The sequence below is a fragment of the Rhamphochromis longiceps genome, linkage group LG5 (assembly GCF_057381845.1).
Source record: "Rhamphochromis longiceps isolate RC_006_pf linkage group LG5, R_longiceps_female_GT1.1, whole genome shotgun sequence".
Taxonomy (NCBI): Eukaryota; Metazoa; Chordata; class Actinopteri; order Cichliformes; family Cichlidae; genus Rhamphochromis; species Rhamphochromis longiceps.
The window spans coordinates 2,197,093-2,224,360 of NC_140561.1; the positions used below are offsets into that span (position 1 = coordinate 2,197,093).

The 27,268-nt window shown below is 42.4% G+C and overlaps 1 protein-coding gene and 2 pseudogenes across 1 annotated transcript in view; 2 read left to right on the top strand and 1 right to left on the bottom strand.

The window, feature by feature from the left end:
• The window catches only part of LOC146669036 (receptor-type tyrosine-protein phosphatase gamma-like), a 368,084-nt gene that overhangs the window by 192,658 nt on the left and 148,158 nt on the right, over nt 1–27,268 (top strand). The gene's annotated exons all lie outside the window — the stretch shown is intronic.
• LOC146669040 (uncharacterized) lies at nt 1,543–2,479 on the bottom strand (annotated as a pseudogene).
• LOC146669041 (uncharacterized) lies at nt 3,763–4,660 on the top strand (annotated as a pseudogene).

A 27,268-nucleotide genomic window follows, 5' to 3' on the forward strand; every position in this document is an offset into this window, starting at 1 on the left:
GCAATTTGTGTTCTAGGAAACTGAAGCCCACAAATCTTGCACTTCGCACACACGTTAAAGAATTGTGATGTTTGTTATTGTAATTAAATGGGTCTAACTCATTTGAATACATCTGTCTGAATTTCTATTCTTTCTAAGCACCAGGTACGAGTCCCTTAGCTGATGTCCAGGTATTTGGCATCACATCTGCCGCATTCAAACAAATACACACAACATCCATTTCTTTTTCTGAAGGTCATGACACAAGAGCACACAGAGCGCATGTTAAGGCTGACCTTCGTTTGGGGAAAAAAGTGATCGACAAGTTTCTAAGGTCTTAGAACCTTGACTTCTTTGTGGGCAGGCACCACCATGCATGAGCCTGCCCACGCGGTAGTCATGGTTATAAGACACAGCTTTTGATCAAGGTTGTATTTTGGAGCGACTTAGCCTGCTGGGAAACAGGTAAATGCCCTTATAGAATCTCCTGTAGGACCAAAACATTACTACACTGTAACCAAAATATCATATTTGACCAATATAAATACTATTTATGCCGACAGTTAAGTTCATTTTAATTATAAATGTGTTTTATTTTGTTCAAAAAGTTACTTCACCATACATAAATATAATCTTGGATCAACTTAAATTCCTGTGTATTTGTTGACAATTATTAAGTTCATGTTACTCAGAATGTGTTTTTTTTTTTGTGGCCAAAAAGTAACTTCACTATACATAAAATTCACGTTGGATGAACTTAAATTTTTGTGTTCTAGTCGAAAATTATTAAGTTAATTTTACTTAAGAATGTTTTTAATTGTGGCCAAAAAGTAACTTCACTATACATAAAATTCACGTTGGATCAACTTAAATTTTTGTGTTCTAGTCGAAAATTATTAAGTTAATTTTACTTAAGAATGTTTTTAATTGTGGCCAAAAAAGCTACTTCACCATACTCAAAAATATTGCTTTGAATTAATGCTATTCTGCCAGAAGTTGGCTTAACTCAAAAATTCTAGTGGAAAACGTTAACATGTTTTTTTTATTTGAACCAATGTTTTATTTATTAGAGTGTACACATTATTACAGTTTTTGTCCGTTGCTTGAACACATTTTGCAAAACTTCGCTCATTGTGCCAAAACTCTAAACACAAGTACACATGACACAACACTGGGAAATATACCATTCACATCTGTGCCAAACTGAAACTCTACTCTCAAAACCTAAACTCTGCTGTCGAAACCTAACATTCCTTTGTCAAAATGTAACTCTGTTGACAAAATGACACATACCTGCATCACATGCAAACACTTACAGATCAGGGGGAACACACTAGTCTACTTCATATAAAACACTGCAGTCTTTGATTTTCATTGTTTATTCAGAAGGCATATTTTCAAACAACCAAAAACGCAAATAGGCCTACTCAATATTGTACATTGCAGTACCATGAATTCAGATAAAGCAAAAAAAACAAAAGAACAACATAATACAGTAATAGAAAAAACACTATACTGTAAACACAAAACATTATGACAATTGTGCATAAGTGGGCTCATGGATCCCGCCGTCTGTTGGGGTCTGGCCACAGGACCTCATCGACATCGCAAGCAATGTCTTCTCCCGCTAGGCACCGGGGAAAATATCCTCTTGCATGTCGAAACCATCCATGGATTGCTGTCACCTGAATGTCGCCGCAGGCCTGTTCCATTGCCTGCAGAAGAGGCATGCGGGCATGTGGTTGGCGGTCATATACACGCCATCTCCAAGCCGAAAAAAATTACTCTATAGGGTTTAAAAATGGTGAGTAAGGGGGCAAGTATACCACTTCAAGTTGGCTGTGGTTGGAGAACCAGGCCTGGACCAGAGCAGCCCGATGGAAACTGACATGATCCCATATCACCACAAACCTGGGCTGATCTGTTCTGTACAACTATATCATGGAGAGCATCTAGAAATGTGAGTATATGTTGGCTATTGTATGGACCTAGTTTTGCATGATGGTGCAGAAGCCCTCGAAGGCTTATGGCGGCACACAATGTGATGTTTCCCCCGCGCTGCCCTGGGACGTGCACAATTGGCCTTTGGCCAGTTACATTACGACCCGTCATCTTGTTTTGCACAGGTCGAATCCAGCTTCATCAATGAAAATGAATTCATGAGGCTGTGCAGCTCCATCCATGGCCAAGATTCTCTGTAAAACAAAGAGAACATATTACTGTACTACAGTGCTACACATACAGAACCCTCACCCATCACACAGGTACCTGTGTAGCTCTCAGGATGGATTCATGTGGTACTGAGTTTTCCCAAGATGCGTCTGATGGTGGTGATGCTCACATGGTTTATGTTGTTGAACACTCACCTGTCTGCAAGTATTTGCTTTCGTAGCTGGTGGAGACGAATGGCATTGTCTGCCCTCACTAGGTCCACAACGGCAAGTTCCTGCTGTTGTGTGAACAGGCGTTGGCGTCCCACCCCAGAAGGTCTTCGAGTCATTCTAGAGAAATACAACCACATATTGTCATCGCTTTGCTTATTTGTCTTACAGTACTTTACTGTATATACTGTATCATCCACTGTACAACACTGTACTTCAATATAAGTAATCATGGTATGTTTCACAGAAACTACCACTTTGGCTGCAAAAGGAGCATTAGCACCCTGCAGTACCCTGTACACTTGATATGGTGATATACTGTAGAACAGTGCTATAAAAACCATCTGAGTAGAGTAGAAGGTAGAGAGGTGAAGACAGACCTGTTTCCTAGTTGGAATGTTCTTACAGTTTTTTCTGATTGCTTAAGCACATTTTTTGTAACTATTGGCTAATTTTGCAAAACTCTTCACACAAATAAGAAAACCTGTCACCCAATAATCAAAACATTGTAGTTCTCTTGCAAAAGCAAACACAGCTAGATTGCAGTTTTTCTCAAATGTTAAAACACAAAAGCCAATCCTGTAACCCAAATGACCAGTAGTCTAAACACATTTACTAAATGTAGCCACTATTCCAGTACCATAAACACATGTCACATGAAGACACAATTCACAAAACACAACCCTCTGTACTCATAAATCTAAACACATTTTTCCTTGCTAAAACACATGTTGCAAAACAACTCTGCTCATATTCTCAAATGAAAGCCCATGTGATGCAAAATGCTTGCCACAGTCACCAATCTTTGAACACAGGGAACACACCTGGCGTCAGTCACTACACACAACGACTCAAAATTGAAGACACCTGTTGCTAATGATGTGACCCCACCTATAAAAGCATAGTTTGGTGAAGATGCCAAACAATCACAATGGATGAAGGCATTCGAGCGTGCGGAAGGTGAAGAGCTGCAGGCCAAAGAGGAAGAGGGGTTGAGATCAGAGGAGGAAGAGGTGAAGGCCTAAGAAGAAGAGGAGTTCGGAGTAGAGGAGGAAGAGAAGGAGGCCAACAAGAGAGAGGAGAAGGTCCAGGTGGGAGAAGAAGACAACCTCGCACCATCATAACAGATGATATGCGAGCAACAGTAATTGATCATGTCATTGTCCATGGCATGACAATGGCTGAAGCGGGACGAAGAGTACATCCAAACCTGAGTAGGTTCACCGTGGCCACCACTATCAAGGCATTTAGACAACACAACAGGTGTAGTACGCTATTGCTTTCTTTGTCACACTACAGTTTTACAGGCCTGTGAAAGTGGTCTGTTACTTTACATGTAGTTTTACATATAAATCAGTCAATTGGCAACACATGTTTCTTTCTTTAGAGCTGAAAGAATGCCACATAGAGGTGGGAGGGTTGCCATATTCACAGCGGCACAAGAAACCCTCATTGCAGATATGGTCCGTGAGAACAACTGCATTAGACTCCGAGAGATCAGAGACAAAGTCATTGCAGATAATGTAAACTTTGAGAACATTGATGCTGTCAGCGTGTCCACAATAGACCGAGTTCTCCGGCGCCAACAGATGAGGATGAAACAGGTCTACAGGGTTCCCTTTGAGCGCAACTCTGCGCGACACATAGAACAACGTTACGAGTATGTGCAAGTACGTATACATCCATGTCCACAGTACAGTTAGTGGACATACTGTGTTGCTTAGTGGCCTACATTACTTCTGGACAATACTGTGCTACCTGATTGACCGTTCTGAACACCTGTACGCTTTTCCATGTTCACAGAGGATAATGCAGTTGGACGCGATGGCCAGACCCCATGAGTACCTCTTCCTGGATGAGGCTGGCTTCAACCTCCAGAAACAAAGGCGAAGAGGCCGTAACATCATTGGCCAAAGAGCCATCTATGAGGTTCCTGGCCAACGGGGGGGTAATATTACTCTTTGTGCAGCTATGGGTATGGAGGGGCTTGTCCTTGGGTCTTACAACACCCAACGTCTCCTCATCTTCCTAGAGGATCTAAAAGACATCATCCTGGACCGTCAACAACACCATCCTAGGCTAGCACATCACATGTATGTGATCATTTGGGACAACGTCCGCTTCCACAAAACACACCAAATCAGAGAGTGGTTCACCACCAACAGTGACCACTTTTTAAACGTCTGTCTGCCACCCTACTCCCCTTTCCTGAACCCTATAGAGGAGTTCTTCTCATCATGGAGATGGAAGGTGTATGACAGACAGCCATACACAAGAGAGAACCTTGTACGGGCAATGGAGCTGGCCTGTGCTGACATCCCAGTGGAGGCCTTCCAGGGATGGATTCGCCATTCCAGGGCGTTTTTCCCACGGTGCCTAGCAAGGGACAATATAGCCTTTGATGTGGATGAGGTGATGTGGCCCAATGCAGCTCGGCGACATGATGCCGCACAGTGACTGTGTGTAATATTGTAAAAAGACCGTGTAGACAATAAAAAAGACTTCACACCCTGATCATGTTTCCGAGAGTACTGTTGTGTGCGATAGATTCTGTTTTTGCATTGAGTTGTGTTACAGTAGTGTACGTACATGCAGGATGTTTTTATAGATTTATAGTCTTCATGCGAAACTCACAAATCTAAATGCCTAATCCTCTGCAGGGTTCTATGACGATCCGTTACTGTACAGTTTATAAAAATATGCATTGGCAGTTATGAACCAAAGAACCTTCTCACAAATTGAGCATTGTGTTTTCAATTGTTTTGCTGTAGTGTGTAATGCTGTGTATAGTGTTTACAGTTTTGACAACTTCGAGCTGCTCTCTTGGTGTGGGAGTTTGAGTTTTGCAGTGGGAAGGTGTGGTTGTGTTTATGTAGCTTTAGAGAAGGGTGTTGTGTTTGGACATTAGGGGACCTGGTGGTAACGTTTGTGACATGTGTTTTAGCATTTGAGAAAAACTGTAACTCTTCACACCTTCGTAAAAATGGTGTTTCCGTATCAAACAGTACACACAAGCCATCATCTACTAGGCACACAATGCACCAACTACACACTGATGGTATGAATACAAAACACATCTGGCTTTTGCTTCCTCTGTGCACAAGGTAGGCTATGTCAGTTTGAGCTCATACTTCTGTCATAGATCCGTAAGCATAGAGGGATCCAAACTTCAAGTACTGGTGTTTATTCAAACACATCAAAACAAACACAAGTGTTTATTTCCAAGTATAGGATTATTTGCAATCGCCATAATGACTATATGGGTTACTTGGTCTGCAGTGAACATGCTTCCTCTGCCCCCAGCATCTGGTCATCTAGCAATTCTGTAAAGTAACAATTTCAGTATTTTTACATCAATGGTATTGGTGTTTCCCATTGGCATATGGCAGTGCTACAAATCTTTGTGCGAAGTGACTGTACTAACCGATTCTCATTTCAAGATGTCCTTATCAGAATCAGAATCAGAATGGGGTTTATTGCCAAATGTTGAGCAGGTTTACAACATTAGGAAATTGCTGCGGTGCTTCAGTGCAAACATGCTGTCATAAATAGCACTTAAATAGACATGGAAAAAAATAAAAGTAGGGATAAGAATTAAAAGTGCTACGTGGAAAGATATGTGCATGAGATATACATGAGATATATACATGAGAATGAGAATTAAGAGTGCTACGTTGAAAGATATATACATGAGTGCAGGTGGTGATCAGTGCCAAACATAGAATGATGCAGTGACACAGCGTAGGGTCATGTGTTAGTGGCGGGTACAGTCATATGGTTATTGTTCATGTGTCCAACAGCAGAGGGGAAGAAACTGTTCTTATGGCGAGAGGTTCTGGTGCGAATGGACCGGAGCCTCCTGCCTGAGGGGAGCAGGTCAAACAGACTGTGTCCAGGGTGAGAAGGGTCAGCTGAGATCCGAGCTGCACGCCCCAGTGTCCTGGAGGTGTACAGGTCCTGCAAAGATGGGAGTCTGCAGCCAATCACCTTCTCAGCAGAGCGCACAACACGCTGCAGTCTCTGTTTGTCCCTGATAGTGGCTCCAGCGTACCACACGGTGATGGAGGAGGTGAGGATGGACTCGATGATTGCAGTGTAGAACTGCATCATCGTCCGTGTTGGCAGGTTGAATTTCTTCAGCTGCCTCAGGAAGTACATCCTCTGCTGGGCTTTCTTGATGACGGAGGTGATGGTGGGCTCCCACTTCAGGTCCTGGGTGATGGTGGTACCCAGGAAGCGGAATGAGTCCACAGAGGTGATGGGGGTGTCAGTCAGGATAATGGGGGGGAGTGGGGCTGTGTGCTTCCTGAAGTCCACAATAATCTCCACTGTCTTCTGGGCATTCAGCACCAGGTTGTTGTGGCTGCACCAGGACACCAGACGTTCAACCTCCCTCCTGTAGGCAGACTCATCCCCGTCCGAGATGAGCCCAATAACGGTGGTGTCATCTGCAAACTTGATTAGCTTGACAGACTGGTGGGTGGAGGTGCAGCAGTTGGTGTACAGGGAGAAGAGCAGAGGAGAAAGAACACAGCCCTGAGGGGAGCCGGTGCTGATGGTCCGGGAGTCCGAGACATTCTTTCCCAGCCTCACATGCTGCTTCCTGTCCGTCAGGAAGTCAGTGATCCACCGGCAGATGGGATCAGGCACATTCATCTGGGAAAGCTTGTCTCGGAGATGGTCTGGAAGGATGGTGTTGAAGGCAGAGCTGAAGTCCACAAACAGGATCCTGGCGTAGGTTCCTGGGGAGTCCAGATGCTGCAGGATGAAGTGTAGGGCCATGTTGATGGCGTCGTCTACAGACCTCTATATGCAAACTGCAGGGGGTCCAGGAGGGGGGCCGTGAGGGTCCTGAGATGGGAGAGAACTAGGCGCTCAAAAGACTTCATGACCACAGATGTCAGAGCCACGGGTCTGTAGTCATTTAGTCCAGTGATCCTAGGTTTCTTGCTACAGTGTAGCGGCTCGAGTTAGGCTGGACCCGTTGGCCAGCTACCCTCAGGGACATTCCACGGTTGATTACATGGTCCACTATTGTAGCTCTGATGTCATCAGCAATTCTATTTCTTACTCTTCCTACTCTTCCTCTCCCCCCTCCTCATCCTCCTCTCCCCCCTCCTCATCCTCCTCTCCCCCTCCTCGTCCTCCTCTTGGTCCTCCTTGTCCTTGTTGTCCTCTTCATCCTACTTCTTCACCTCCACGTCCTCTTCCTCGGCCTCCTCTACTTCTCACTCTTCCTGCTCCCTACATTGTACTCCATACACAGAGCTTACCTGTATTATAGTGCTTAGGCTGATTGCAAAGTGAACTAATTATTAAACTAAAAAAGCTTTCACATGTGACAGTGTGCCAGACAGTTGGCAAAATAGTGTAAATAATGTCCATACATGTGTATAGTTTTGCTAGGAGTGCGTTGATCATTTGGGAATTGAGTGTAAATCAGTGAGTTGTGTTTACAGTTCTGCAAAAAGAGTGCTGTGCAGTGGATTGTAGCTACAGGTTTGCAAAGTGTGTGTTACAAAATGGCAAACTAAGTGCAAAGCAGTGTTTGTGCTTTTAGTTTTGCAAACTCAGTGAGTGGTTTTGCTATAAGTATCAATAGTTTTAGAAATTGTGCTGTAAGAATCACAGTTAGGGTTTAAGCATTCAGAAAAACTGTATTACAGATGCCACTGTGAAGCAGCTTTGATGTGGGTGGACTCTCTGCCCAGCTTCCCTCATAGCCAGTCCGTGGTTGATGACATGGTCCACCAAAGTTGCTCTTATATCATCGGAAATATGGGTCTGTGCATGGCCTCTTCGAATTCCTCCTCCTCCTCTTGCTCTCCCTCCATCCATGCTTGCAAAGTTCTTGAATTGGCTGAACTGAGGGCTTTTTGTAGTTGGCTAATTGGTGTTCAGTTTTGCAAGTAAGTGCCTTCAGGTGTGTATTTGAGTGGTTGCAATTACCCGATGTGTTTTGCATTTTGGATACATGTGTTTTCCAAATGGCATTTTGTGAACGAAGTGTCTTATGTATGAAATAGAGTGTAGTATGCAGGACCATGTGTGTTGCATAATTGCAACTAGGGTGCAAAGCAGCGCTTTTGTTTAAGGTATGAGTACATGTGTTTGAGGTATGGTGACACAAGCTTCAAGTTGTGTTACTTTAGTCTAAGCATGGGTTTATGGTAAATGGTAAATGGCCTGCATTTGTATAGCGCTTTTCTAGTCCATAGGACCCCAAAGCGCTTTACACTACATTCAGTCATCCACCCATTCACACACACATTCACACACTGGCGATAGCAAGCTACATTGTAGCCACAGCTGCCCTGGGGCGCACTGACAGAGGCGAGGCTGCCGGACACAGGCGCCACCGGGCCCTCTGACCACCACCAGTAGGCAAACACGGGGTTAGTATCTTGCCCAAGGATATTTGGCATGCAGCCAGGATGCAGCCTGGGATCGAACCACCGACCTTCTGATTAGTGGCTGACCTGCTCTGCCACCTGAGCTACAGCCACCCCGTTGGTTTGTAGTGTTCAAGCAACGGGCAAAAACTGTAATTCCGGTTCTTTCGGATTCTTTAGGGCCAAAAAGACACGGCTCAAAAGTGGTCTTTTACTTGTGATCTTTATTTTACATATCCAGGATATGGAGACCTGAGCACACAGCACACAACCCCAGGTCTGAAGCACAAACGGAAGCCTAGGTATTTATATACTTGCTCTCTAGTGTGCATCAAACAGCCTAGTTGGTTTCACTTTCACTTGATTCTACACTGAACAAAAATATAAACGCAACACTATTGTTTTTGCTCCCATTCTCCATGGGATGGATGTAGAGACCTAAAATTCATTCCAGATACACAATATAACCATCCCTCCCAAACAGTGGTCACAAATCAGTCCAAATGTGTGGTAGTGGGCACATCTGCTATATTGAGATAATCCATCCCACCTCACAGGTGTGCCACATCAGGATGCTGATCTGACATCATGAGTAGTGCACAGGTGTACCTCAGACTGCCCACAACAAAAGGCCACCCTGGAATGTGCAGTTTTTTGCGCTATTGGGGGTCTGGGGACCCAGAACCGGTCAGTATCTGGTGTGACCACCATTTGCCTCATGCAGTGCAACACATCGTCGCATGGAGTCTATCAGATTGTCAATTGTGGCCTGTGGAATGTTGGTCCACTCCACTTCAATGGCTGTGCGAGGTTGTTGGATATTCGTGGGAACTGGCACACGCTGTCGTATACGCCGGTCAAGCACATCCCGAACATGCTCAATGGGTGACATGTCCGGTGAGTATGCTGGCCATGCAAGAACTGGGACATTCTCAGCTGCCATCTGCCCTGAACAATGTGAACCATGATTCATCCGTGAAGCGCACACCTCCCCAACGTGCCAGACGCCATCGAATGTGAGCATTTGCCCACACAAGTCTGTTACGGCGACGAGCTGGAGTCAGGTCAAGACCCCAATGAGGACGACGGGCATGCAGTTGAGCGTCCCTGAGACGGTTTCTGACAGTTTGTGCAGAAATTGTTTGGTTGTGCAAACCAATTGTTCCAGCAGCTGTCTGGGTGGCTGGTCTCAGACGATCTTGGAGGTGAACCTGCTGGATGTGGAGGTCCTGGGCTGGTGTGGTTACACGAGGTCTGCGGTTGTGAGGCCGGTTGGATGTGCTGCCATATTCTCTGAAACGCCTGTGGAGACGGCTTATGGTTGAGAAATGAACATTCAATGCACGGGCGACAGATCTGGTTGACATTCCTGCTGTCAGCATGCCAATTGCACGCTCCCTCATTGCTTGTGGCATCTGTGGCATTTTGCTGTGAGACAAAACTGCACATTCCAGGGTGGCCTTTTGTTGTGGGCAGTCTGAGGTACACCTGTGCACTACTCATGATGTCAGATCAGCATCCTGATGTGGCACACCTGTGAGGTGGGATGGATTATCTCAATATGGCAGATGTGCCCACTACCACACATTTGGACTGATTTGTGACCACTGTTTGGGAGGGATGGTTATATTGTGTATCTGGAATGAATTTTAGGTCTCTACGTCCATCCCATGGGGAATGGGAGCAAAAACAAAAGTGTTGCGTTTATATTTTTGTTCAGTGTAGCTGCAAAAGCATGCAGTTTCCTGTCAGGACTTTTTGGCACAGAGTGTACTCAGAGTTAGGCCTTTCTTATATAAAGCAAAGTCATCAGCATACATTTGAGATGATAAATTTAAACCTCAACAACACACAAAATCTAGAGATTAGAACAGACATTTTAACTACTCAGACTACAGAGTCTCTACCATCTCTGACTATTTTCAACACATTTTAACATATAAGGCTGAGTGTCAAGTCCTTTTATCCCTTCAGCTGTGATGGCAAGGGGCAGCCATGGGGACTTTAATCTTTCTTCACTCCACGTTACACGATAACAAAAATATACTAAGAGCTGCAACCTTGTTATTCAAATTTTACTCATATTTATTTTTTCTTTTACTACTCACAACCACAACTCTGTGATTACAACCCGTCAAATCAGTGAATACAAGTGCTCACTTCTCAGTTCACAAAAACATATATTTTGTACTTTGACTTTTGCAAAAGAGTCACAAAATTTCAATTTGTAATTGAAAGGGATAGGGGGTGGTGGCGGGTATGGGGGTGTCGGGGACAGACTGAATGGTTGGTTTTCTCTGTCCTCTGTCTGCCATTTTAGTGGATACTTAGCAGAGACATTATGCAGCTGACAGCAACTTATAATGATAATATGTCTCTAATTCATCTAACACAGCTTACTTGTAGACCTTGGATATCAGTTTGAAAAAATAACACTTATTTTGGTGATCTGCAGTGGAATTTGCTTGTATAGAGGTTTTGCATGTAACATCATGCGCAGATCACTTAAGAACTGTCCACCATACTCGATGCAATAAATGGTAATGATCATGTCCAATCACTCATGTAGTTTACAAGAAGTTACCACTTTTTCCTCCTTTACAATTCCTATAAGCCCTCCACGATTGGGTGCAGCAATCATCAAGGACAGAAGAGAATTTTTTTTTAATCACTTTCCTGTTATTTCAGATAGAAGAATATAAAAAAGCACCAAATTAATGAATAAATGCATCTGATAAATAGTATGACAGTAAAACAATTATAAGTTATCTGAATTTTTAAAATCACCATGTGGCAGGGTCTGGTTTGTGGCTCAGGGTTCAGGGGAGGGTTGGAGTAGTGGGTTCAGGGTGTGGTGTCAGGAGAGGTGGCTAAGCTGTCATCCCTGTTGGACAACATCTCACATCACACTATATAGGGATGCACCGATACCGGTATCGGGTATCGGCCTCGATACCACATTTTCTAAAATACTCGTATTCGTTAAAAGTCCCCCGATACCGAGGACCGATACCACGGTCTGAGACCTGTCTATGTTTGAGCGGCATGTAAGGGGTTAATCACAGGCGCCGAGTGCCCGCCCCCAGGCCCCGGCTGCAGCTCAGAGCGGGGAGAAAGCGAGGCGAGACATATCAGCTGTGTGGAACTATTTCAAAGTGAACAAAGACGCGAAAGCAAAGGCGGTCGGCAAATTGTGCTCAGCGAAATTGTCCAGAGGAGGCTCAAAAGGTAGCGCATTTAACACAAGCAATTTAATCAAGCACCAAAATCCCAACACGACAACGAGTACAAAGAGTTTACGCACGCTTATTTACCCACGCTTATTAGCACAGAGGAGCATAGCTGATGCTACAGCAGTGGGACGGAAAATAGTTGGGCATTTTAAACATTCCGCCTTAGCCTACTCCGGCCTCGAGGACATTCAGGGACAGCTCAACCAGCCAATAAAGAGACTGCAGCAGGACGTACAGACGCGCGGGAACAGCACGTATTACATGCTCCAGTCCCTCATTGAGCAAAAGCGAGGGCTGGGGGTGTCCGAGCATGAACTCCCTGACTATCTCACCGCTCACCAATGGGCTCTTATGGAGACGACTGTTGCCATCCTCGCCCCCTTTGAGGAACTAACTAAAAAAGTGAGCAGCTACGACGCACTAGCCTCTGATGTCATCCCAGCTGTGACTGTGCTAGTGAGACTTCTAAACAGAGAAACAGACGAGGAAATACCTCTCAGCCCCATGTAGCAGTGTGGAAAGTGAAAGGCTTTTCAGCTCAGTGTCACACATTATAGATGAAAACAGAAACAGTCTGACTGCTGATAATGCAGAAAAGCTACTTTTCTTAAAAAAAAACCTGCCACTCACTTTTTCTCTCCATTAAGTGAGTCATCTTAGACTTGATGTTAATGCCTACCTCAGTTGCACTGACTGCCACAGTTCTATGTTGGTGGATGTTGTTGGTTTATTCAAATATTGTGCACTAAATGGCAAAGATGTTTATTAATACCCCTTGTGTTGTCCAAAGCGGCAGAGTTTGCAATAAACTGAAAACAATACTTGAGTTGCACTGTCACTGTTTAAATTTTTTTTCATAATTATTTATTTCATTCATATTTATTCATTATTCATTTTAAATAAATGTTCTTAATTCCAAACCAGTCCCTTGTTTTGTTTTGTTTTTGTTAAATTATAGGACTAAAGCTGTTACCTGTAAATTTAAATCATGTTTTTATTAAGTACTCGGTATCGGCGAGTACTGAAATGCAAGTACTCGTACTCGTTTCCAAAAAAGTGGTATCAGTGCATCCCTAACACTATACACCCTTGATAATGAGGAGGCATGGAGGAGCCTTGGGTCTTGGTTTAGGGGCAAGAGAGCATGGGCCCGCTGGACTTTTGGATTGACCTCCTCAGTCATTGGTATTTCCTGCTGTGAAAGCTCCCACACAAAGCACACAGCAGCGCCTTCAGCTGTCATGGTCCTGGGTCGTGTGACCCAGTGTTGAGTTTTACGTATCTTTTGTATTCATTTATGCTTTAGCTTAGTTTGTCTAGTTAATTTCTAGGGCGCTGTTTAGCCCATTGTTTCTTAGTTGTTTATGTCATCTCCCTGTACTCAGTCTCTCTGGTTTGTGCGTCTACCTGTCATGCGTCATGTCTGTGTGGTTATGTTAAGTTCATGTCATGTCTAATCTCCATGTTCCCTGTTTTACTTTGAAAGTCTGTGTCCACTGTCAGTGTATTTAGTTTCACTTCTCCGGTCCTGTCTTTAGGTTCATGTGTTTCCACTTCCCCTGATCATCCCTCATGTGTATTTAGTCTCTGTGTTTCATGCAGTCTGTGTTCCCACCCTCCATGTTTTCATGCCCAGTCTTTTGTATTCTTAGCCATAGCTTTCCGTGTCTTCATAATTTATCATAGTATTAGTTCCCCAGTTTAGTTCTCTACACTGTGATTCTGCCTTGTTTGAACCCCGTGTCTTCAGCCAAAATAAAGGCTCGCTTTTCGTTCAAAACTCAGTTTCATGTCTTCGCCAGTGTCTGCGCCTGAGTCCTCCACACACTCTCCATACGGTCAGCCACTGCGACCGTGACATCAGCCACTCCAAAAATGCAGATGTTATGTTATTTGTCCTAGACCTGGACCCCAAGTCTTTGAGTTTTTGCTGCATCTTCTTCTCCTGCTGTAGGATTGTTGTCAGAGCTTCAGAAGCCTTAACTGGCCATTCCTCCTGCTTGCTCCTTCAGCTCCTGTGCTTACTCAGTGAGCATATCCAACTTGCTGCTTATCTCTTGAGTCCATAGTGTTTCTGAGTTGGTCATTGATCGGTTTGTAGCTTGTACCTATCCGCTGGAACGTTGAGGACAATATAATTACACTGCAAAGCAAGACACGAGTAGGCAAAGTTCTCTGTTTTACTCATGCATGAGGGAGACCTGGCTGGGGCCGAGTGTCATTCCACCACTTGACCACCGTCAGACTCTCAGCCAGGCTCCCCATAGCACTCCTTTTATTGAGGTTACATGAATATGCATAGGTTCATTAACATATGACGTCTACATAGGTATACATGTGAACAAAGAATACTCTGTGTGTGTGTGTGTGTGTGTGTGTGTGTGTGTGTGTGTGTGTGTGTGTGTGTGTGTGTGTGTGTGTGTGTGTGTGTGTGTGAGGTCAAGGTGTGACCCTGTGAAGACTCTGGTGCTAGCTGGTGCCAGGCGTCTAGCAGATCTATCTGAACAAAGGGCTCTTATACTTAAACAGATATACGTGTGTTTGCTATACCATATATCAGCAAGAGAAGATACGACCTCTCCTAGGAGGTGTGATCTACGCCAGAACACTCTGTAGAGGGAGTGAACGCACTCCCCCTTCATGCTACACAGAGCCGTTACAGACCTCCTAGGATGAGACATTCTTTCAATCTACAAATGATTATACACTTCTAAGCATATGTGGGTAAATATTTCTAAGCATAAATGACAATCAACAATACAAAACCTAACATTCCCCCCTTTCTGACAATTATGCTAGAAAAGTTCCCAGTTATGAATACCTCATGTCTGATAGTTTCAATGCAAACATTTTTATACTCAGCATATGTCAAATTACCCTAAATTACTGTAAAAGTACACAGTTTAACAAATGTATTAGCAGTTATCCCATTCATCATTGATCTCATCCAATGGCAAACTGCATCCTACAAGCAAACAAAGAAATTGTTAATTTAATAGTGAAAATAAGAAAGTAACATTTTCAAAAACATCTCAGCTTGGTGATGCTTCCTCCGGGTGTGCAAATCACATGTCTCTCTGCAGAGTGGTTTGAGGGCTTCATAAATGTCTCTTCCAGTTGTTTCCATCACTGTCCATAGGACCAGAGTCCAAATGTATGTAGAATAAACATTCAAACATACCAGTTAGTTTTGTTGTTTGTCAACATGGGTCTCAGCTATTTCCAAAGCTGCAGACCTCATAGGAAACTGCTGTTATCACCACCATAGCTTCTGGTTCCTGTGCACAGAATCATGATGTCATCCTTAGACTCCCTCTGCGCTGTCGATGGAGCTTGGCACGCTCCCCTCATCCTTCAGGTGCCCGTCCATTGTCCACAATCTCCTCTCTTGGCCTCTGGAAACCCCCCGTGGCACAGCTCTCATTCCAACGCAGCTTCACGGTCCTTGCTGTGGCTCCAAAGTCTGATCTCATGATGGGCCCCAACCAGCTTGACCTTTGACCTCAACCACTGCCTGGGCTGTCAGCTATGCCTGGAATGTTTCTCGCTTCTCACTGGGCCTCTGAAGATTCCTCAGGAGAATACTGCTGCACCTGTCTTTCCTTGCTAGGAGGGAAAACTTCTATTTGGAGAGCATGTCAACAATCATCAAACCACATTCTTTAGTTCAGTGAACTTCACTTATAGGCCATCAAAGCCTCATCTGAACATGGATGCACCACTTGCATAGGTTTAATACCTGTAAATAAACGGCTAATCACACAAATCACTGCAACAATAATAGAAAACATTGTTTAATGTTAATCCTGGACCCCTCCTCTTGACTCATGGACACTCCCACGAGTCAACTCATCAAACCTGGATCCCTGTCTTAAAGAAAAAGGTTAGCTAGACCATATCCCAGGCAACATCAGGGCATCTCCGCTGGAGTAGCTCCGTAACCCTGCAATAAAAGATGTTAGTGTGTCTTGCATATTAAGTTTGCTTAACACCTGGCTCTCCCAGGAGCCTGCATACACACCATCATGGCCTGGAAAGCAAAATCTGGAAGTAAACTCAAACTTCATACCTGTAAACAATTGTATCATAAGAACAATAAGCATTCAACATCAGCAAGACAAGTGTCATGTGCAGGTTTTCTCAAATCATTAAATCACTATTATTACCATAATTCGCCTCAAACATGGATCATCCCATGTACTCAGTTAACATTAATGTAATCAGTGACTTCTCTTAAGCAAAGTCACTCCACTTATATATTACTATGGGCTCAAAGTGGCCAGCTAAGAGCCCATATTCAACTTTTCCATAAACAATCCCTTATACATTTTTCTCATGTCACTTGTCCGCTTCCGCCGAATCTTTTACATGCAGTCTCAGAAAAACAAACATTAGCAACACATTGACTGCGGTCAGACGGAGGTCAGACACAGGTCAACAGGTTCCAGAGGTGCCATAAAAACACCATAAAATCAACCATCCATTGCTGTGGAAAAAATGTTATTCATATCATCAAAGTAACCGTCACATTTTCCCAAAAACACAGTGTAACAGCATCACCACTCATAACCTGTAAACACAGTTTTCCTCACACATAAACCCAAAAATCCTGTAGTAGGAAAAACATCAACCAGTTGTCCTGGTATAAATCATGTGATCAAACCACATGAAGAACTGTAATGCTGTAGAAAAGAAAATGCAAATGTTAGCGCTGCGCAGATGTATACAATTTCTCACAGTTTCTTTTACCAGTCAGTCAGTTTTCTTTCCTTTCACTCACGCATTCATACATTCATTCTTTCTTTCTTTGCTGATAGTGGAATCGATTATCGCATTTAGTTTCCACTCTCAGCAAAATGACGTCATTTCACAAAGAAAAAGAAGAACTTTAGATCGGATTACATCGCTGAATCCTTTTTAGGCCGGGATTTTCATTTAATATTGTCCCAATAAGTGGCTTTCTCCAGAGCCCATTTTAATGTGGAGAAAACTCACTTGTAACGGCTTTCTCGACCGATCGTATAGCACTTTCAATTCCCGACGTGCAGATCTGCTTAAAGAAAAGAAATAGACAAACAAAATCAGTGCCTGTTCAAAAATGAAAAATGAAAAATAACAGAGATTATCAAACCAAACTCTCAGTGCACTGTGAAAGTATCAAAATAAAAAGGCCTTGTTAAGTCATGACACAAACTCCTCATCAACTTCACAACAGGAGAAGAATCATCAGCTAGATTCACTCCAAACCAACCATCAGCTGCACAAAACACAACATACCCCTAATGTCATATTAGCTATGAGTTTAATCACCAGGTCTGTGCTCTTCTCAACACACAACAAACTCCAACACATCTCATTCACTCGTGCTAGAATTCAGTCACATTTCATTAATCTAAGAACGATCAACTAATTTGCATATCAGCTATTAACCCACTAAGTTGACAGGACAACAGAAAAGCATGTTCAAAATAGTATCAATTTCCCTCATACAGTAAATTACTTATGCTGCATTAATCAAGCAGGAAGCTTCTCCCAATTTACTATATCAACAACTAAATTTATTGTCTGATCACTGGTTGGTCAAACCAGAATCTTTTTCCCCACAAAAGGTTAAATTGTTGTCCTGCAACCTAGAGAGTCAATTTTTTTTTCCTCATTGGATAAATTCAGTATTTGATAACAAGTGTCTGCTAAAGTGACACTATTTTAACACTGATGAAAGATAACAAGCTGATCTTCATTGCATGTGTGTTTGTGTTATTAGGCAGGTTTAATGCATGTCGGTGGAGCTGCATCTCCAGCAGAGCATGTAATGTGCTATGAGTTCCACTGGTCTTTGCATCACACGAGGTGACTTGGACAAGATGATAAACAGACTCATGCTTAAAATGTCTAATCTTCATGAGTTATTTTGTGTTTATATTAGTAGGGTTAAGGCATGTTCTGTGTGATTTTGTATATGTTTGTATATGTTTCAGACTCCTTCAGAATTTTCCCACTTAAGCAGTCAGTTTTCTTTTCCCCAGGTTTGCTAACCCAAATTTTGATTTCCCACATTAAATAATTCCTATGTGTTCTCACCTAGTCTTTTCACTCTGTTGTCCTCTCACTCTTTTGTCCTCTCCCACTTCAACAGTCCCGGCAGTTCTCCTTCAGCTTTGTCCTGTGTTCCACTGTCTCTTCTTGCCATTTTACTCCGCAGGTGGCAAATGTCAAACTCCAACTGTTCAGTTCTCCTCAAACGTTTTCTTCACATGCACAGTGAAGTTTCAGCTTGTTGTAGACACAGTGCCATTCATCCGATCAGTCAGGATGATGGGTTTGCTCTTCTCCTCTGATGCTGTTTGTCCACATTGCTGCTGCTTTGCTGGGACTCTTTGCTCAGGACTTGCTGCTGTCTCTTTATCATGTTATTGCTTTGGAGCTGCATTCTTCAGGGAGGAGTGAGCACTTGCTTGTGAGGTTGAGAGACACATACACATTGCGCTGTAAATAAGTCAGCCAGAAACTTGGCCTGCATGTTTCCAATGATGTTAGACTATAATTCTCTTCCGACCGCTGCATGTGGAAAATTGATTCAGGTCTGCTTTTCACCTGAAAGTGACAAACTAAGACATTTTCATTATTATCATCACTGCTTAATCAACACACATCTCCCTCTCTCTCTCTCTGTGTTTTTGTGAACAATCCTTTCTTAAAAGCAGAAAATGAAATTGTGGTTGTTTTTGGCTGATCAACACAAAACCTTTTCCCTATGATTATTTTTCATCTAAAATATAAATTCTTTCTCTTTTTTTTTGTAAAATAGCCGGTGACCTGCAGAATCACCTGCTCTCCACAATCAGAGGCAATTACATTTACACAGCCCACAGAAACACTGTGATGTCAAACACATTCACACTCACTTTTTCATCTGCATAAATAAATCACATGGCTGACGATACCATGGTGATCCATAAATATGATCACCAGTTTATTTAATTATTTTTAACCCAACAAAACAAATAAACAAAAACATGATGCTGATGCTACACACACACACGAGTCAAGGTGCAGGAAAACTGCTCATGGAAACGCTGCACACTCTCTGTTTCCCTCTCTTTGAGTAGTTCTCAGACAGCTCTTGATCTGATAATGTGTAGCTTGCTCATCAGCTCAGAAAAAAAAAAAAAACTGCAACGCAACATCACACAGTAGTTGCATGCTCTGCCCACAGTGGCAAAGTCTTACACTTTCATATTCAACACAGCTTCTCCCTCATGTACTTTTAGATGTTTCATACAGGGTTCAGCATATTAATTGTTTTCACAGGTGTGCTCTATATCTCAACAATGGCTCATAATAAGACGACAGTCTTTCACACAGGTCAAGTGCCTCTATGCACTTCATTAGTTTAAATATTTATCTATATCACTTCACCTCATATGTCATTGTACTGAATTTGAGCAACCACAAGCTTAATGTAGATTACTTTTAACAACTATCCACCTCAATTACGTCTATGGTCTGGCACACAGGCTGTTGTCGATCAGGGCAAGCTAAAGAGTTAACATTTTGTGTCAGCAAGGGGGTGGGGGGAAAGCCATCCACCAGAGCACATCTCAAGTGCTGCTGATGTGGGCTGGCCCTTCTCCACACACCCCCGGTTGCTTAGGAAACAATTATAACAACAACAGTCGGTGTCACAGACCACGTGTTCTGCTCCGCACACACTCACACACAACAACAACAAAAACGACGATGACAATGACAACAACACAAAATAGGCCTACTCCGGACTCACACCGGACCGCTCGGGACCCTGACCCAGTTGTGGGACGCTCACCCAGTCGCGCGACAAAACCCAATGAAGGGACGCTCGGGACACACACCCAGGGCGATTTCAAAACCGGACACTCACCGGACGCTTGGGACCCTTGGGCGATTTAACCAAAACTTCTTTTTCGGGACACTAACCCAGGTATCGCTCCACAAAGCAGCGAACTTCTCAACGCCTCACAAAATGGCGGAGACTGCACAACGACACGGTTATAGAGTCGGCCTCTTTAAACTTACTTGGCGTTGCTTAGCGTGTAATATCAGCCTCGAATCCCGCCGATCGCCATTCATCGAGGAGAAAAGACAGACAGCGAATCCACAGGAACTTCCTGGCTGACGTCAGTCTTTCAGCGTGCCTCTCCTCCCCTCGGTGAATGCGATTCCAGGGCTCCGGCATCGAAGGACCAATTAATGATAGGTTTGTAGCTTGTACCTATCCGCTGGAACGTTGAGGACAATATAATTACACTGCAAAGCAAGACACGAGTAGGCAAAGTTCTCTGTTTTACTCATGCATGAGGGAGACCTGGCTGGGGCCGAGTGTCATTCCACCACTTGACCACCGTCAGACTCTCAGCCAGGCTCCCCATAGCACTCCTTTTATTGAGGTTACATGAATATGCATAGGTTCATTAACATATGACGTCTACATAGGTATACATGTGAACAAAGAATACTCTGTGTGTGTGTGTGTGTGTGTGTGTGTGTGTGTGTGTGTGTGTGTGTGTGTGTGTGTGTGTGTGTGTGTGAGGTCAAGGTGTGACCCTGTGAAGACTCTGGTGCTAGCTGGTGCCAGGCGTCTAGCAGATCTATCTGAACAAAGGGCTCTTATACTTAAACAGATATACGTGTGTTTGCTATACCATATATCAGCAAGAGAAGATACGACCTCTCCTAGGAGGTGTGATCTACGCCAGAACACTCTGTAGAGGGAGTGAACACACTCCCCCTTCATGCTACACAGAGCCGTTACAGACCTCCTAGGATGAGACATTCTTTCAATCTACAAATGATTATACACTTCTAAGCATATGTGGGTAAATATTTCTAAGCATAAATGACAATCAACAATACAAAACCTAACAGTCATTATCCTGTTTGAGTTTAGACTTGAGCTCTTCTATGAATTCCAGAAGGTTGCTCTATGTTATGCCAGTCCTGGCATTTCAGGTAGACTGGAGTTAGCTTGTGGTGCTACTTCGCTGGTTTTCGAAGTCATGCTGCTTTTCTCTTGATATTTTGGCATGGTTTGTTTATAATATTTGCCTCTTGCACTTCTGTTTCCCTTTTTTGCTGTTTCATTTTTTCCCCTTTACATCAGTAACCAGTTTTTTATTATATAAAACAATCGAATTTAAGCTGGAGCAAGTCGCCCACACATCTGTCTACTCCATCTGCTAACCAGACGTCCCCATTTATTTAATTTTTTTTACTATATTTTTACAATGCACTCGGCTCTTCATATACAATTTACAGTTAAGTAATACACAATGAGTTGCTCAGTCCTGCTTTTTTTCTATAGTGTGTATCTTTTGATTTGAAAAGGAATATGTTTGTACCTGGGTGCCTCATTATCCCTGCAATCACTACTGGTTTGCCCCTCTGAAATCATCACTGTAGAAAATAAAGGTTTTATTACCATATTACTGAATTTCTTTTCAATACAATGTCTGTAGCACTAAGCTTATCTTACAAGTAGCAGAACCATGCAATCCCTTTTTTGAGATTAGTGTACGTTCCACACCTTGCCCAACCTTTGTACTGACTAAATACACATTGCTTTGGTCTTTGTTAGGTGGCTGTAGCTCAGGTGGCAGAGCAGGTCCGCCACTAATCAGAAGGTTGGTGGTTCGATCCCAGGCTACCTCCTGGCTGCATGACAAATATCCTTGGGCAAGATACTAACCCCGTGTTTGCCTGCTGGTGATGGTCAGAGGGCCCGGTGGTGCCAGTGTCTGGCAGCCTCGCCTCTGTCAGTGCGCCCCAGGGTGGGTGTGGCTACAATGTAGCTTGCCATCACCAGTGTGTGTGTGAATGGGTGGATGACTGAATGTAGTGTGAAGCGCTTTGGGGTCCTTAGGGACTAAGTGAAGCGCTATACAAATACAGGCCATTTGTCTTTATTCCTTCATCAGGGAAATAATTTTGCCTTGAACTTTGAGATCAAAATCACAGGAGCATTAGTATCTTACAGCTTTGACCCTTCGTTACAGGACCACAAACTGTAGTTGAGGGTAGAGACCTGCATGTTTTGCCATTGCACTGCTGGCAGTCTAAATTCATGCAGTCATCAGTAACCCTTCCAGCCAGTCTTGTTAGAGACTGCACATGGGCCTTTAATGGTCTTTAAAGTCAAACTGAATTTTGTGACTGAATGTAATAGTGTTTAGATTTAAATAGTATTTTCTTAGTCTTAGTTCCCATAATCCAGTAGATCATCAATGTCTAGTAACTGCAACGGGACATGGATTCATCAAATTCACTTTGTTAACAAAGGATTCTTCCCTATTTTATATATGTGATGAATCTCAGAGCAAGTAGTTTATAGTTTTACTTCATTAAGTTGCCAATCATGTCTCTAGTTCTAATAGTAAGAAAACCTGAGTATAGCTTGTACTCAAATGTACATGTACAATAAATAGTAGCTTGGAGGTTTCTGATTCGCATCACCATAATTACTGTTCTATTATTGTTCGAGTAGGTTGACCAAACTCATTAAGTAAATAGGTCTATAATTTATTTCAGTCAATACCTTATTGTCAGTGAAGGTGCACATATACTGATTGGAAACAGGCTCCAGGGGACTAGAGCTAACAGGCTGAATAAATTTACTGTGTCAGGTTACAGGCAACACCAGTCTTTGCAAATGCTTATTGGGATTAGTTTGGTTTCAGCTATTTAGGAGGGTGATGTCCCCGTAGGTTACATTTGAGATCAAATCGAATGACTGCCAGGTTGCTTTGTTCCTGCCTGTTTTTCTTACACATTGATACATGAACTCTGAGAAATCTTTGTTGGACATGAATATTAATGGTAGTCCAACATACAGTTGGTATGTATTTATATTTCATATATTGCATATTTCATCTGTCTTCTTCCAGTCCCCTCACCCTAACCAGAGTGCAGCAGGGCTCTGTAGAATACCAATTCAAGTCCCATTGTCTGCTGGTTTCATTGGTCACATCAAGACTGAGGCATACATCCTCTGGTTACATGTTCGTCTTACTCTTGATTTTCTCTGAGGAGTAAATCATTGGGAAGGCAGTTGGTAGTTGCACAAGACTGCATCAGGTTTTTTCTTTATTTTGTTCCATTCCCAAGAAATACTCAAGTTCAAATTCCTGAATACACTGAAACATTTACTAGACTAGAACTACGAATAAAAAGAGAGACAAAGAAAATATATAAAGACAAATAAATTGCAACTAGTAAACAAATCCTGTGCTTGACTGCTGTACTTAAGTTTCAAAATGATCTTCAGTGAGTCTTATGTACAGCTAGGATGCTCCTGAGAATTCAGTCTCCCCTTTGTTACGGAATAAATATATATTCTTAGTGCTTAATTTCTGATTATATTGTTTTATATATTTTAATAATAAAGGCCTGTAAAGCAAGGCCAACTTTGACTCACAAACCAAGTGCTCAGCCAGACTGAAAAACAGGAAGTTTAGTGTAGAGCTGCAGGGGCAATATTAAGAACAGGAAACCAGACAGAAAAAGCGGAACTAGTAACACAGAAGGAGTTGTTTTTATCGAAACTATGTGTGCCGTGTAAAGGACCAAAATAACGCCTTTATGAGACACATTTTTGGCTTCTAATGTTAGAGATTCTGCAACCGGCTTTGGGCTGTGCAGGGCTCTCTCTTCTGGAAGATGATTGAATAAAGAATTTATTTTTTTTAGGGTTTTAGGTTTTCTCTGTTCTATCATGGGGATCAAAGAATCAGGTTTAATCCCTTTTATGTGGAAACGTTGTCATATGTAAGCAGTAGTCATGTGCGGTACCACTGATTTCCTTTCCGATCCGATACCAAGTAATATTCAGGGTGGTATCGACGACACTGATCCGATACTGATACTCTGTACAAAAACTTAATGTTTCATTGTATTTCATAATACAATATAGAATTGTATTATGTAATTGTAATAATAGAGCTTCATAATGATTACAGGACATCAGACTACTTGTTCTTATTGCTTAATAATGCAGAATTATCATATAGAAATAAAAAAAAAACTTGAAGTTGTGCTATTTGAACACCTTGCCTGCCTGCAGCACTAATGGACTCAGTGAGAGACGTCTGTCTCGCCCTAGCAGCACCTGTCCCTCTCCTCCTCTTATTGTTTGTTATTCCTTTTCCATTTTTTAACAAACGTTTCGAGACAGAACGACTTTGATCTATAACTTTTTAAGTTAGTAAATGTAGAGAGTGAAGCACTGCTTAAAAACTGGAGGTAGGCTAGGCCAGATGGCTCCCCGGAGTAGGTCGACTGAAGTTGTATGTGGCGTGGTGTGGTTAGTGGTCAGCAGGTACTCGTGCTTCCACTGACAGTCCAAAGACATGCACTTAGTGGGGTTAGGTTACTTGGTGATTCTAAATTCCCCACAGGTGTAAATGTGAGTGTGAATGGTCATTTGTTAGCCTTGTGTCAGGGTGTACCCTGCTTCTCACCCTATGGCAGCTGGCATAGACTCCAGCTGTGAATAAGACATACATCTATGTGAGCTTTTGAAGCACGGCACTGTTGTCCCAAAACATCTATTTGTGTCTTTCCAACTGAGCTCCATCTTAGTGGTCTTTGTTCTGTCTGTGATAGGGAAGCTGGACATAAATACTAGACTCTTGGAATAAAAGTTCAACTTTATTTAGAACAAATAATAATAATCCAGTAATATGTAGAGGCAAACATCTTTGGGGTGCAAACAACATTCTGCTCAGACCTCTGTCTTGGAAGATGATTTTCCTACACAAAAGAGAATAATGGTAAGTTCCAGTAAAGAATGTCAACTGCCCACTGTCCGTGTAACAAAGTCTTTCAGAAGAATCAGAAGGTGAGACACGAGTGTGCTCATCAACACCAGGTGCATGGGAGGGACTCCTCCTCTGTAAACAAAGGCATGATTAAATCGTGCACACAAACACTCACAGGTCCAGGAGGAGAGAAACAGATACAAAGTTGAATCAGACCAGGAAGGTCATGACAGTGCTGTATTTTGGCAAAATGTGACATTTTCACAAATTAAAAAAAATGAACTGAATGTAGTAGCTATACCACTACTGTAAAGCTGAGAGATTGGGCTAAAGAATTGTGTGTATTTCTGGATTTATTCAGACTTTATTTAGACTTTTTACTGGCTGCAGTGAGTCTCACCTTTCGACATGGTACCTTCTTCTTCCTGAGCCAGCATTCTATTAACCTTAACTAGTAATAACTCCATGAATTTCTTCACAAACAAAATGTTAACTTTTACAGGGGACAGTATTCATAAACATCTAATGGATCAATCGTTACATACAGCTACCTTCAATCCTCTTAATATTTATTTCGTCTCTCTAATTGATCTTTCTGAGTAAATTTCAATAATCACTTCCGCTAAATCATGAATGTGTCTTATTAGACTCCATTCCCATAAGACTGCTCAAAGAAGTCCTACTATTGATCAGAGTGTGAATCTTAAATATAATGCAGATTTACTCAGCTTTATCTATCCATGAAGCCAGATGAGACACACAGTGAGTTAATCTGCAGGTATGTCTTTAGACATAAAGACCTGGATGACCAGTTATTTCCTGCCTTCTAAATTCAGATTAAACTGAGCTTATTGTACTCAGCTCTAAAAATCTTAGAAACCTGGAGTCTAACGAGATACTCTACAGCACAGGTGTCGAACTCCAGGCCTCGAGGGCCGGAGTCCTGCAGGCTTTAGATGTGTCCTTGATCCAACACAGCTGATTTAAATGGCTTAATGACCTCCTAAAAATGTCCTGAAGTTCTCCAGAAGCCTGGTAATGAACTAATCATGTGATTCAGGTTAGGGCTGCTCAATTAATCGAATTTTAATCACGATTACGATCTGGGCTTTCAACGATCATTAAAAATGACTGAGCCGATTATTAGCCCCTCCCTCATTTATCCGCGACACCTTAAAGGCCGGTCCGTGAAAATATTGTCGGGCATAAACCGGTCCGTGGCGCAAAAAAGGTTGGCGACCGCTGATTAAGAGGACCCGAGGGAAGCTCGGAAAGCTAAGCAGAAGTTATTTGGAGAGTGACTGCAGTTGGTTGAAAAGAGAGTTTAAAAAAAAAAACTTCAGTGGTGTTGCACACTATTTTATATTATTTTTTAAAAGTCATTGTTAACCCTTTAAAGCCGGTCAGAGCAGCACGCTCCGTTTTGCGTAACTATTTTTAAATCCCTGTAGAACCTGAACCATGTAAGCTAGCGCAATAATTTGTTTTGCATATGAAACCGGAGGAGTTGTACTTACATCTTATGCCATCAGCTTGTCCTCGGTCACGGTTTCGTTCCACATATAGCTTTGCAAAAATTGCATAAAAAGCGCTTGCAGGAACAAAAACATAATATTCCAGAAACACGCTTTGCCGTTCCTATCAGCTGTTCGTAACACTTCCCACAGTGAAATGATGCACAAGCTGTTTTCTTTGCAAATTTGCATCATAGGATTGTTTTTTGTTTTTCCTGCAGTATATAAAAATTGCTGTATCTCCAAAATAAAACTATGAAGACACTCAAAATAAATTTCCTGTTGTTGTAAACTATTTTTTGCAACTTTATTGTATTTAAAGTTTTGAGGGATAAACCTCTTAAACTTCTCCAAGTAGAAATATATGTAAACAAAACAAAAGCAATTTTCAATTTTTTTTGTAGTTTATTGCACTTTTTTGCAATTTATGTAATTACTATGCACTTAATGCATACATATTATTAAAATATGGGCTATAACAGTTGTATTGATGTATAGCAACTTGAAATGCTCCCACAAATGGCACTACAGCATGTAAAAGAAATAATATAAGCTCTGGTGGACTTGGTTCTATAGTAGGTCTTAAAGGGTTAAATAAATATCGTCAAATAATCGTGATCTCAATTTCAGTGAAAATAATCGTGATTATCATTTTTGCCATAATCGAGCAGCCCTAATTCAGGTGTGCTGACCCTGGGTGTTATCGAAGGACACCAGCCCTCGAGGCCTGGAGTTGGACACCCCTGCTCTAGAGTGTTAGTGTAGGTCATCACCTTGGCCTCAACTAACACTGGTTGGTAATTCTAAGTTGTGACATTACAATAAACCATTTTGTTGCTCTTCAAAATCAGCAGTCTACCTCAGATGAAGGCTGAGACTTGGTTTCACTACACTGGTATCAGCAGCTGGTGTGTCAGGGGAATACAAATCAATTAGAAATTTCTGCTAGCACACAAACTTGTTTTTCGGAGTCTCTGG